Raw genomic sequence first — 14,899 nt, forward strand, 5'->3', positions numbered from 1 at the left:
GTTTTGTCAACCAGATGCTGTATATATTATTGATTTTTGTATTTGTTTAACACTTCCAGCCTTGAAAAAGTCTCAGGATTGATATGAAACACGTGTCGGCGTTGTGAGCTGAGAAGTATTTGTATAGAATGAACTTTAGAATAAAGAACTTGAAGATTACCACATGCTTTGGATCTCTATATTTACAGAATGAATAACTACTGATATGGACATTGTAAAAGTGGGCGCGTGCTTCCTTATTTAACAGTGAACATTATGTATCACTGTATGAAGGACTACCTAGAAAATTATATTTGGTTTCATTTTCGGTGTGCTGATCGAGCCCTTTCTTTGTGATTAATTGTATGCACACTTCGTGTGCTAGGCAACACCTTGAGGTGGTAGGTGTTAATAGGGCTATTCGAGCACCCATTTTTGCTGTTAACACAATTTACAATATATTAGATCCACGTTTTGACTATACCTTGGGGAATCCAACGAAAGTGCAGACATTTCTCCGCAGGGCGAACACTACCGCCCAAATTTTGCAATTGTATTGAGGTATAGATGGAGAGGCAGAAGCACCAGGCCGTGGTGGAGTTAGTAATGTATTTGAAGTAGTCAAACGTGGTGCTGGAGGGCCAGATGCACTGGGGTGTGGTGGAGGTCCAGACAATGCAGAAGATGTTAAAGGTGTTGCAGCAGCTAAAGAAGTGGCCACTGCTTATTTTCCTGCCTCATCCTCTTCCAACTCCATCTGATGCCTTTTTTCAACCCACGCCAATCTGGTCAGATGGATCACCCTCAGGTGTTTCCTCATCCCCATTGTAACACATGAGTTTTGTCTTATGTTGCCCCAAGGTATCCCCCCTATTGTATAGGCTGCAGGTTACCAGCTTGGAATACATTGTTTTCCCTCCAGGTGACACTGTGAAACGCTCCCACACTATGGACTCTTTCAGTTTCTTCCTGTGCTCCACCTTCTGTTCCTCCAGTTGCACACTCCACTCTGCCTCTTCTTCTTGTACTCTCCAGCAGAACAGGATTTTGTTGGTCAGTCATTGAAGTTCTGCAAAATCTCAAAGGTGGCTTGCAAAGACAAGATTTCCCCCTGTGAAAGAGTACAGCCTTCACCTTAGAAGATCTCAATTGAGATGAGGAAAAGATATGTACACTTTCTGTTTTTTGCAATGAACATAGCAATAAGCAAATGAAATGCAGTTTAACAAATGTGAAAGCACCACATTAGTTCACAAACATAAACTATAGTTTATGTTAAACATATACACGAGCCATGGAATCCTAAACCCATAATAAAAAAACATACAATTATTTAGTGTAAATATCATGTCAAAAATGTATGGAGTTACAGCAGTACTTTCACAGAACCTCAAGTTAAAGCAAAACGATCATGCAGATGACGCTGACATATATAATGAACTTTGACCTACGGCAAAAGTATGGCAGTACCAAAAAACATTTTAAAAATAAAATGACACCATAATGAATAACATTATATTTGTAAAAGGTTTTGGGTGAAAATTCAATGAAAGAAACAAAGGTTAAAGATTAGTTATATTTAGGAAAACTTATTTTTCTATTTCTATAGAACATTTACTCAAACTAAACAAACTTTAAAAATGTAAATGTTACACTTATAATGTTTAGTTATAACTTAAAGTTACAATTCACGCCGGATGTAAAATTAACTATAACTTAGCCTCTTCCATGTGACTCTTCTCATAAATTATTGTATTTCAGTTGTCATGAGTGATATTATGAGTGCTATTATTAAACTAGCTAAAACTGATGTGATATGCAAGGTCATAAGTAATGCATGGGGAAGGTGTGACTTATGGCTTATGTAGTGTGGCTAGAGAGTTGACAAGACTGTATGGAGGTGCACAAGTTATAGTAATTGGCAAAACATGATTATTTCGTATTATTTGAAAAAAAACTATCAAGATTATTGTATATTACTCCACTCATGAATTTGAACACGTTATGGTCAGTAAAGAAAGACTATCCACCATGTTGATAGTCCATCTTTCTCATGTCTTTTATGTATCACAATTCATTCTCCTATTTAGCTTAGTGAAACAATGTAATTGTAACTCAGTTTCATTTTCTGAGAAATGGAGAAGCCTATTCCCTTGTGTGCAGAACTAAGATCATGTTAAAAGGGGCACTTGAGAGGGAAACTGGAGAATTCCATTATTTTTTCAACACTTAAAATATCCAACCCCTGTGAGGGACTGCTGCCCAGTTTGATGCCGCTTATGTTTCCACTTGTGATCTATACTAACTCATTGGGTGTGTGAGTGTAGATCGCAGTTACTTTATAAATCGTTGATCTATTTGTTTAATGTGACTTATAAAGGGGCTACTATGAATAATTGGACATATGTAATAGTGGACATGATTACTACCAGCTATTGCATTTCCATTTTTTAATCTTGATTACATTAGGACAATGAGGAATATTTGTAAATACGTACCCACATACCGCACCCATTCATCAATGATTTTGATTATTGTCATCTAGTTTATGTATGTTTTCATGTTTATTCTCGCCTGTATGAAAAAAACTGATTCTTAAATAATGTCAATAAACCATATTTAACAGAATGGAGGGGGCAAGATGGCGGCCACAAGGATGGCTGAGTGAGCTGCTCTCTCCTACCTTCCACCTCTGCGGTATCTTCCGTACCTGTGGGGCAATGAAGAGCATTTATCGGCACCTGTGAAAAGACTAAGAAACTGAGAGACAGTGTGTCAACTTTTGTTTGTTTGAAAGACTGTCGCTCCTGGCTGTGGGGGACTCCGCTTCCCTGCTTTTTGGTCTGCCGACGTTGGGAGAGCTTTTTTTTTACTCTGTGCATCTCTTCAACGGCGGACGGGACGAGATCGCTTCCGAGCGGGACTATGCCGCCAAAGATCACCACCAAGGGAAACAGGGGTCGTGGGATCATGAACGGAGCTTCTTCAAACACTCCTGGGTCTAATTTAACTGAGATCGCTACGGAGGGCTCCAGCGCTTTGCCTGCAGTTCTGGCCGCGACGGAGTCCAAGAAGTGCTCTATTGCTGGCCATACAAAACTTACTGTCCCCGGGCTTTTCAAGATACAGACCTTGAAAGCAAAGTCTGCCTCCAAGGATAATTCTGATACTGGTTCTGGGATTAGCGTCTCCGGTCCCACAAAAACATCTGATTCCGGCCTGAATACTTTGTTTGCATGTGACAACGCCACAGCCCTTTCTGTCTGCATGTTCCCATCTGTAGGTGAATGCCTTCAAGGTTCTAAATCTGCAATGCATGTAATGCTTACCGGTTTGGGTGAGGGTGCAAGTACTCCCCCGGGCAGAGTTACCACCGATACTGACAAAGGGATAACTCAGCAAGAAAGATGCATGCTGGTAAATGAAGTCCTTTTGGCAAATCACAATGCAGCTACATCCCTCACTCTTCAGCTTGATGTCTGTAAGGAGCTGGACCTGAATAAAGATGATGACACAGCTGACACATTTTTCTCTCTCTCAGATGTTTCTAATTCTTCCGGGGAGGAAGACGGTCAAGACAGAGACTAGGGTGAGGATGGCAGTGATTCAAGTAGCTTGCACTGGGAGGAGGGCGCTGATTGCTCTCCTTTAAGTCCAGACACAGTTAAACAAGTCAAACAAATGAAAACACTACCAGCTCACTCCACTCCGATTGAGGAGACCCCTGGCGGGATGGCTTGGGATTATTCCTACTCATTTGGACTGGGGGCCCCAAATCGCACTATAGCTGGAGTCGATAAAGGAATGACTAGTTGTTCAGGCCTAATCACTGCTAGTCCGGAGGAAATCACACTTTCAACCATTTATCAAGTGATGATGGCACACAGGGAGGAATCAAGGGCGGAAAGCTCCCGGACGCAAGGAGCTTGCAGGAAACTCCAAAATTCCATATGTAGGATTGAAAAAACATGCTCAGACTTCTCCTCTAGAGAAGTGGAAACCAGAATCTCACAACTTGAGGATGACTTGGCCTTGCAGCGATCAAAGGTCGAGAATGTACAGATGGCAAAAGATGATACCCTGCTCAACCTGACTGACCTTGAAAATCGGGCAAGGTGTAATAACTGAAGAATCCTGGGTGTTCCGGAGGGTAAAGAAGGTACAAATGTCCACCAATTCGTGGTTGAACTTTTTGAAGAAGCTTTCCTGGATCTCCCTCAATGGGATTTCAAGACTCAAATTCAAAGGGCACATCATTTTCCTTTTAATCAACGCTTTGTTGATGGGCAGTCTGACAATCGCCCCAGAGCAATTTTGATTTCCTTGAACAACTTCTTGGCAGGGAATCCTTGTATGACTTGGCCAGACCCAATCGCAAAAGAGACGGTAAAGGATGCAGTTTCTTTGTGCGCCCTGACTTCTGTCAGAGGACAGTTAAATTACCCTAGCACCTAAGACAGATGATTCCAGAGTTCCAGCAGAAGGGTGCCCAGGTCTTCCTACTAAATCCTGCTAAATTAAAAGTGATTCATAATGGCCAGACACATTTCTTTCAGTCAGAGATTCAGGCCAAGGATTACCAGCTCTCTTTGGAAACAGGAGGAAAAGCTTGATTATGTTTTCGTTAATGTGTTATTCTGGTATTGAGCTTGGTTGCACCTTTCTCTTTTCTTTTCTTTGTCTTTTTTTTGTTACCAAGACCAAACCTTAGCCTACTGACCAAGTCACTAAAGTTAAGATGGTAATAGACAAGCATGTTTGATCTCCTTTTTCCTAGTAGGGGGCTTAATGCTTTTTCTTTTTGGCTATAGTGTGTATTGCTCTTCAATTCCTGTATTTAGTGAATTTTCTTAGTCTCTGTAGCGCAGCAGAGGAGATGAGGGGATCCAGCTCCACATCACCAGGTACTGATGTTCCCATGCCCTGCATGAGTTGGGGGGTCGGTAATGGGAGGGGGATGGGGGGCCAGGGTGGGGTAGGGGGGTGTTTTTTTCACAAATATTCTTTCTATCAAGTTGTTATGGCAAATAACACAAAAGTGTTTGACGCGGTATTTGCTTTATTTCTATTCTGTCCTATGCATTACACTGATTGCAAACTATGTTTTTATGTATGCATGCATGAGCTTCAATGGGCAGGTGCTGGGGTAATCTTTAAAGATGACGGGTAGACATGAATTGATTCAGTTTTGCTCTTTAAACTGTTGTGGGCTAAATGAAAGGAAAGAAAGAGTAGTCCTCGCCCAACTTATCAGACACTTAGATATTGACGTATTATGCTTACAGGAGACTCATGTCCCCTGGAATAATCGTGCTTGTCTCTCAGAAATTGGTATTGATATTATTGCCTGCTCACTGCAAACCACAACAGTTAAAGGCATCGCTATAATGGCTGGGCGAGGGGCTTATGTATCTAAGCGAGTGAAGGTTGACAATTTTGGACGATGGGCACTTGTAGAAATAGTGGTCAGGGGTTCATCATATACTATTGGTTCTTTATACGGCTCCAATCTGGATGAACCTGACATGTTTAATATGTTAAATATCAAACTCTCCTTGTGGCCAACTCCTAAAGTTATATGCAGAGATTTCAATCTCCATCTGAGCTCAAGTACTGACTTATATAGCGATGCTCCCTATCTGGGCAGAAAAAATAAGACATTTAAAGCAGTCCGTGGGCTTAGTCCAGAGCGCGCCTTGGTTGATGTATGGCAGAGGTTACAGTCAACCGAGCCTGGTTACATGTTTTTTTCAGCTCCCCATTGTAAATGTGTCCGCCTGGATTATTTCTTCATTGCAGAATCAATTCTTGGTAGGGCCTCCTGGGAGCTACATCCTAAAATAATCTCAGATCATAACCCGTTAATTCTGCAACTCCCCTCCTCTGGTTCGAGACCTGCAAGATCAACATGGACATTTGAGCGCAGATTGTTGCTTAATGCAGAGTACCGTGATTATATGAACACCTGGATAAGAGATTATTTTAAGATCAATAAACGTACAGCCTCTAATTTAGTGTTTTGGGACACGTTCAAAGCCGCGGTGAGGGGGGAGACCCTTAGCTTTTCCCTTCACCATCAGAAGGTTATTAAAGACAGGGTTAATGGCTAGATTGCCTAGCTTCGAGAGATCGAAAAAGAACTTATACTAGTTATTGATTTTCAAGGGAAAAGGGAGGAGTGTCAGCGACAAATAGCAATCTGTAAGAACAGGATACAACAGCATTTTGGTGAAGTACTGGCAGCCAAGTATACTCAGTATAGAACTGATATTTACGAGTATGGAGAAATCACTGGGTGGCTGCTGGCTAAGAGACTGCAATGCAAGGAGGTGTCAAACTGTATTAGCTGTATTAGCGACACAAACGGTATCTGGCAGGACCAACCAGATAAAGTGCTCGAGGTGTTTTAAGAATTTTTTGAGACATTATATTCCCCAGACAAGGAGGTTGAAACTGTCTCAGGGGAAGGATACTTAGAAGATTATGTATCAGCGATGGTTCCATCTCATCAGCTTGTGGTATTGTCTTCTCCGATATCAAGGGAAAAGATAGAATTGGCAATAACTGCACTGGCTGTGGGAAAGGCCGCTGGACCAGATTCACTACCTGTGGAATTTTATCGAACGTTTAGCAGGATTTTATATGAGGAACTTGAGTCCCTGTTTCTATCAGCTAAGGGTGGCCAGACCCCTGAGTCTTGGCATAAAACCACTATAGTAGTCTTTAAGAAAAAAGACCAACCTGAGCTTTCCCCTTCGTCTTATCAACCATTTCCCTAATTTCCCTAATATATGCTGATAGTAAAATCTACGCAAAAATTATGGCATCCAGATTGAAGGGTCATCTCTCCTTTAGTTTCTATTCGCCAGCACGGCTTTATACCTGGTCGTGACACCTCCGATCATATCAGACGGGCTATTACCCTATTTGATTGGGCCCTTGCCTATAAACAACCTCTGACAATGATCCTGTTGGACGCCGAATAGGCGTTCAACAGGGTCTCTTGGGACTTTCTTTGGAAATTGCTGAGATCTAAGGGGTTTCCACAAGAATTTATTAGAGCTATACAGGCTCTATATATTTCCCCTAAAGCCTCTGTTTGGATCTCTGGACTGGAGTCTCGTCTTTTTTTCATCAATAGAGGAACCCGGCAGGGCTGCCCCTGTTCTCCACTTTTATTTTCCCTATATATTGAGTAAACTAAATGGTAATCCATGGATACAGGCGGTCACGGTCAACAAGGATGCAGGTACTGCTCTCTCGGCTGTTTATGACTCTGCCAAATTTTTTGGGGCAGTTTCCGGATATCGTCTTAATACCGATAAAACCCAAGTCATACATTCTGCTTTTCTTAGATCAACAGGGCTGCCATTAACCCCAATTGCCACCTATTTGTGTGTTAAAATCACTGCAGCAGTAGCGACGATACCAGAAATAAACATCTTGCTGATTATCAAAAAGGTTAATCAAATATTGGACAGACTTGACCATTTACATTTATCACTCCATGGTCGCTCTAACGTTCTTAAAATGTCAATATTTCCCCAAAATCTTATACTTATTTAGGGCCATTCCCATCGAATTCCCAATGAATTAAATTTCCAGTGCAGAAAGGGCCTGTCTGAGATTTCTATGGGGGGTACCATAAACCCAGAAGGGCATCTAAGTGGCTGATACTCCCCAGACTGAGGGGTGGTTTAGGCTTGCCATCTTTAATGCTTTATCACTGGACTGCGTTGCTGCAACATATGGGAGTTTTAACTACAGGGGATAGCTGCATAGTGTCTGAATTTGCTACACATACGATGTATGAGATATTACTTGGCGAAACTGCTCATAAATGTCTGGTAAGCATATTCGAACCAGGCTATTACAAGAAAACTAAATTTAAGATAATTCAATCGGCTTACTCTGTCTGGTGGAAAATTCGGCGGCGCATTGGGATCCCAAACATCAATGCATACACCCCCCTCACAGCCCATTGCCTTTTGCCCTCTATATTTCAGGATCCTATCATTCTCAGGTGGGTCAATTTAGGAATCAGAACTTCAGGGGATTTTTTCGTTGACGGTCAACTTATTTCTTTTTCCGATCTGCAGGGAAGATATGGACTCCCAACTAGAATGTTTTAAGTATCTACAAATCAGGAGCTATTTATCTAAATTTCTGTTAGAAGGAATTGAACGGTTTCAGAAAGTTTCGCTAGTTGGTATTATAGAGAAAAGAGCAAGGATTGGACTAAATTATAAAACACTCCTATCTAATCAGCCAGATGACTTGACTGTGAAAAGTGGGATAGAAAGCTTGGGCAAGAAGGCACAGACCTTTTAGCATCTCTTGAATTGGCTAATAAGATATTGATCACCGGCAGCCTGAGGGCTCAACATTATATGTCAATTTTCGATCTACACTACACTCCTGGTAAAGTTTCTAAGTGGTCTAATTCCCGTGGGAATTTGTGTAGTAGATGCAGCCTTTTTGCTGCTGATACTCTACACATGTTTTTTTCTTGTCCCAAGCTTTCTAACTATATACAAGATATAGAAAATGTTCTCACTCAGGTCTCTGGGAAAGCTATGAGGCTAGCATCTAGTCTAGTTATTCTGGGGATAGACCAACCCCATAATCTGTCAGTACGAAGTCAAACAGAAAAATTCTTTATATTCTTAGCTATGTCTATTTATAGATCAGTGATTACTACCCAATGGATCAGTCCCGATCCCCCTACTTTTATTAATTGGTGTTCTCAATTGCTAGCAATGTACAATATGGAAACAGCAGTTTATAGTTTATAGTTTAAAAATCCGAAAACGACAGGAAATGGGCCGCAAAATATGGAGTCCCATATCTGATTGGATAGGCTAGACTGTGCTTTAATATTGTGCCTACCCTTTTGTTTTTGCCTATTTTTTTTTTTTTTGCCCTTTTCTCCTCTTATGCGTACCTAGGTCTCTTTTTTTCTATTTTCTCATCTGTGTAACTCCTCGGTTTTGATGATTGCTTCTGTAATGCTGTTTTATGCCATAACATATGTTTGCTAAATGTATTGTTTAAAATAAACTTTTATAAATTAAAAAAAACATATTTAACATTTTCATTTCAATCATACCACAATTTCGTCTTTTCATATTAATATTTCTTATGCTGTGATGTGGGTTCAGCCAAAATGATTAACCAGTTTCTCACCCTCGTGCCTATATCCATTATATCCTATAGAAGGGTGTTCCAGGGTTTGTCATGTGTGGCGCTGGACTTATAACTGTGTTTTTTTTGCAGTAGTACTTTAGAAATACAGCTTGTGAATAGCTTTTTCTATCACATTCTGCAGTACTGTTGTAGCACAACAAAACATACTACAAAACGCAGTTTGTGATTCAGACCCATTATGAGCATCTGATCTGCGTCTGCCTCGTATCTCTGAGTAAGCATACAACTAGTTGGTTCCCAGTTACTCTTTATTGGAGTACTGCCATCAAAGACACAGGAGTATTGGTGCACGACCTTCGTACATGCTTTTATGATATCAGCCCTTACCACCACTAAAAGGAGGAAGCAAACAGGTGAACTAGAGGTAAGGTCAAGGGAGAGCTTGAAGAACACTCTCTAGGCAGTGCCATAGGACATTACTGGGAACGGTAACCTCCTGCCTGCATGGCCGGTAAAATAGTGCTAAATACAAATGCAAATGCAAGTAATTTACAGTGGCAGACACAGCTCCTAATACAAGAAAGGAGCACAAGACTAAGGGCCAGATGTAGGTAGGCTTTTACCGGGTGGTAACGGCCGAAAATCGGTAAAATCGGCCGTTACCGAGGAAATGAGATGTAGGAGGCCATGATTTACCGACTTGTGAAAATCCGAGTCGGAAACATACCGACTCGGTAAGAATGACCCGGTAAAATTACCGTGTCGGAAGATACCGTATACATAAATACCGAGTTGGTATTCTCCGACTCGGTAAATCAGGAACGGTAAAAATTAGCCATGGAGATGTAGGTAAGCAGAAAAATACCGATTCTGCCGAAAAACGGTATTAATCAGTCGGTATTTACCATGCATTGAAAGCAGGTGGTAACCAAGGGAGGGCTATAAAAAAAGTCCCAAAATGCACCTCAGGACCCATGATGGCGGCTTTTTACATCATAGCAAGACGGCAGAGACTACAGGCAGCAGGACAGAGAGAATGGCTAAGGGAGGAACAAGTGTACAGGCAGAGGATAACACTGTTCCAATTGACAGAGCCTGAAATACTGCAGAGGTACAGGCTACACCCAGACACCATCAAGCAATTGATCAGGGACCTATACCCTCTCCTGGACCACCCAACACCCAGGGCCCATGCGATCCCACCTCATGTCCAGGTGCTATGTAGCTTACACCTGCTGGCCTCAGGGAGCTACCAGAGTGTGATAGCTGCAGTGGGTGGCGTGTCCCAGGGCTGCCTGTCCCGCTTCTTCAGGCGGTTTATTGACGCCATGATGCAGAGAATGGGGCATTATATTTCATTCCCTGTTACACCGGCAGAATTAGCCAAAACCAAGACTGACTTTTATCACCTGGCACACTTCCCTCACGTGATCGGCTGCATCGATGGCACCCACGTCCCACTCTGTCCACCTGCAGCCACAGAGCACATATACCGGAATCGCAAATCGACGCACTCCATCAACGTCCAGGTCATATGTAATGCAGGTAACCTCATCACTGACATCGTAGCCAAGTTCCCCGGAAGTAGCCATGATTCATACATCTTCCAGAACAGTGGAATATACACGCGCCTACTTGCCGGAGAATTTGGAAATGGATACCTGCTAGGTAAATCACATTGACACACCCTGACACTCACATTAGATCTACGTCTCATGTACTTGAAATTAATGTCTATCTTTCTCCCCCTAGGCGACAGTGCATATGCCCTGCGGTCCTTCGTGCTCACTCCCTACCTCAACCCATCCACCAGGAGTGAAAGGCGATACAACGTGGCTCACAGATCCACACGAAACGTAGTTGAGCGCACTTTTGGGCTCCTAAAGAGCAGGTTTCGCTGCCTCCACAAGAGTGGAGGTGCACAGCAGTACACCCCAATCATCTGCTGCAAAATAATAGCGACCTGTGCAATGTTGCATAATCTCGCCACCAAGCAAGGCACTGAGGTGGAGCTCACATATCATGAGAACATTGATGACGACCCAGAGGTGGCAGAGCCCCAAGCTACAGTGGCAGCAGCAGCTACAGATGGGAGACTGAGACGGGCAGAGGTTACACAACAATATTTCTGAGTGAGTAAAGAGACACAGGCATGAATGTAACTTTGTTGAAGTAGTTTAATATTCACTACGCCACAGCATTGTTAGCTCACATTGGGCTCACTAATACAAACACTCCATGAGTGTGATGTCACGGTTAACACCACCGTGACTACAGCCTTGGTTGGAGTGCTAAGTCATTGTTTGTGGCCACGGGCCACAGGGCGGGGCTGCTGTTGCTGTGATTCTATGTCCTCACGCTGGCCTGTCACACTTCCACCACGCCTGCCACTCCTCCGTAACTCATGCACAGGAGTGCCTGCACCACTCCTGCTGGCGGACCCCTCGCTTTCGGCAGCACAAGTGTCGCCTCCAGTGCCAGTCTGTTGCGCGAGCACCAGCTCCATTGCAGAGGTCATCCTGGCCATGCCTTCACTTAAATTGTTGCAGCACTGCACTATGGCAGTTGCAAACGTGTTCAGGGCCATGGTTTGCTTGCGCGCATCCACACGGGCCTTGCGTCTCGCCAAATGGTCCCTGTCCAATTTGTCACACAGGACAGTCATGCACTGTGTGATATCCGATATTCCTGTCGCCATGGATTGCATGCTCTCTGCCATTTCCCCTATGCCCTTGCCTACTGCATCCAGTTTTTCATTTGTTGTGCGTGCGTGCCTCTGAACCCCCATCATTGCTTTCGCCTGCAGGCGCTGCACCTTCACCATGGTGGCCTCCAGTCCGCAGAAGACACCTTGGACTTGCCGCACATCCTCTTCCTCCCGTGGACGTCGCCCTCGGACACTGGCCCGCGTGACTCTGTGAGTGGGCTGCTGCTCGGTATTGCCTCTGTCCTGTGTGCCACCCTCCTCCTCCTCCTCCTCCGATGATGTTTGCAGTATTCTGCGAGGGGGCACATCATGGCTCCTGACTCTTCCCAGCACTGGGGATGGTGATGTGGGGGTGGGTGATAGTTCTGCCGCTCCTGTGTCCTGACTACCGAATAGGAGAGGGGATAGTGGATTTTCAGCAGTTGCCTCCTCAGGTATCGGGGCTGCCTGCTCTTGGTCCTGCCCTGCGTGAGATGTGCTAGGTCCGGCTCCTTCCCTCCTCTTCTCTCTGACCTCAGCTGTGCTGCGCTTTGACTCTCCTGTGGACAGACATGGACATTGTGTCAGTTATGTTGATCACCTGTGTCATGTGATAAAATACACTTCTATTGCACTTTAGCCTGTCTCTCATTTGCCTATGCTACTTGTCTGTTGCTCCCCTTGCTGCAATGCACGCTGACTGCTCTGAGGTATCTACACGTGACTACATTTCACAGGATGCATTGCAGGACATTACTTAAACCTGTTGTGGAGTCTGATTTGTCCTGTGAGGGGAATAGGTAAAAGGGTAAATGATAGTGTTCTTGCATCTTACCTGGTTTCTTGGCTCCTCTTGCTGAGCTGTCTGCGTCTCCTATTCCGTGTATACATTCCTTCTCAAGGGTGGTTGCAACCATCTCCTCGATGTCGGTGAGTCTGGGGGCTCTGTTACTTCCTCCGCCTGTAGCATCACATTCCTTGCGGTGGGCAGCAAGCTTCTTTTTGGTGATAATGCGGATGTCATACCACCGTTTTTTTAGGTCTTCTAGGTCACGGTGGGTGACACCAATGGCATTTACCTTGCCTTGTATGTCCAACCAGGTGCTGCGTTTGATGGATTCTGCAACATGCAGAGTTTGCTTTCCTAGAATTCTGCCATGATGTCTGACAACCTCAGAAATCAGCACCTGCAGTTCCTCCTGGCTGAACTTCTGCTTCCTTTTGCGCTCTGCAGCTTCTCTCTGTGCCTCCTGGCTCTCCATCTTGCAGTGTATTTTTGACTCAGGTAAGGCTGCTCCACACTCTGTCCTCCTGCTCTCCTGACTGTTTGTTTCTGCACCTGCATGGGCGTGGCCTGTCCCAAGTACTGGGGTGTGGTGGTAGGATCTGATTGGTTGGTTCCCCTGTGGCTTGGAATTTGGGTGTGGTTGAAGTACCTGATTGGTTCACAGGCGCAATTGTTTGTCAGTTTCAAATTCTGCGGCGGATAGTTCCGACCCGGTAAATACCGGGTCGGTGTTTACCTACTCGGTATTTACCGGGTCGGATGTTGCCATTCATTCCTATGGGCCGTGGCACCGGTGGATCGGTTTGGGTTTTTCCGTCTCGGATTTTACCGTGTAGGTATATTCCGAGACGGTAAATACCGTTTCCGATTACCGACTGGTTCCGAGTCGGTATTTCTTACCGCCTTCATTACCTACATCTCATTTTCCTACTCGGTAATACCGAGTCGGTATGACTCGGTATTTAAGAGGTCGGTAAAAAAAAATTACCTACATCTGGCCCTAAGGGCCTTATTACGAGTTTTGCTGTCCGTGACCTGCCATACCGGTGCTAGCGGAACGAACACGGTGAGACCAGAGGTCTGACTGCCATATTCCGAGTTAGGTGAATTGCATTTTTGAAGACAGCGGTTGAGATGCGACACCACCAGCACGCTGCTGACTGCCGGGTTCGCGACCGTGGAAAGGTATCTGCCATTGGGCGGTACTGAGGAGCTCCACTGCTGTCCAAAATATGAGTTGGCTTTCCGATGAGCCGACCACAGCCATCCACCCGCCAGCTTCGAGTCAAAAGTAATTGAGGATTTGGTTTTTCAGACAGCGTTTGACGTGGATCTTTAGGTCCTCCCTTCACAGCAGCATCTTCCCCCCAAAAAATGCAATCCTGTTTTAGGTGATCTACAGGTAAGTGCTCTTTATAACATACCTATTGCCTGGACTGGCCACATATGGGCCAGACTCCGGCAATGGGTAGGTGGTATTTTTCCACATGTATCATGCACATGTGGTATTCAACACATATGCAGTCAAAATGCTCACACAGGCATCGATACATATAGAAAACCAAACACAACCGCCGCAAGGTCTCTGGAGCCACACCGCTGGCACCATGGTAGCCTGGTATTACTGAGGTTAGAAGACCATCGGCAATGTGGTCTTCTGGCGGCCGCAGATGTGGCCGTCAGGCGTGGGGGTCGACATACCAGAGGGCGACAGATACAAGTGCGGAACTGGCAGGAGCAAAGACCAGGACAAAGTTCATACGGGAACCAAGCAGGTTCAGGCTAGACCACCAAGACACAAAGAGGGAGCAATCAGAAACAAGAGGGGAGCTACCCAAGTCTGTCTCCGCACAGCAGAAAAGCGGCAGACTTGGCAGCTACCTAGCCAGAAGAGGTTTCACAACAATGGCAGGGAACGATAGCAAGCAATCCAGTGATGCTAAGAAATACAGGAAGGACCTAACAGACTCTCCGCAAAAACAAAAGAACGAAATAACACTGGACATGATCCTCAAGAAAATTAACGAGTGCAACGACTTGGCCAAATCCACAAAGCAAACAATAGACAACATGCAACTGGAGTTGGCAGCCATAAGGGCAGACCAGCACAAGGCGAACAGCAGGATAGATGCAGCGGAGAAGCGGATCAGTGACATAGAGGATGAAAATGCCCAGTCAAACAAGTCCCTGCAGTCCATCACCAAAGCCTCCAGCTACCTCAAAAAACAGCTCGCCGACGATAGCAGAAGAGGTAACATAAGACTGCTGGGAATTCCTGAAGGAGAGGAAGAGAAAGCTGG

This window comes from Lissotriton vulgaris, chromosome 3_1 (assembly GCF_964263255.1).
Source record: "Lissotriton vulgaris chromosome 3_1, aLisVul1.2, whole genome shotgun sequence".
Lineage (NCBI taxonomy): Eukaryota > Metazoa > Chordata > Amphibia > Caudata > Salamandridae > Lissotriton > Lissotriton vulgaris.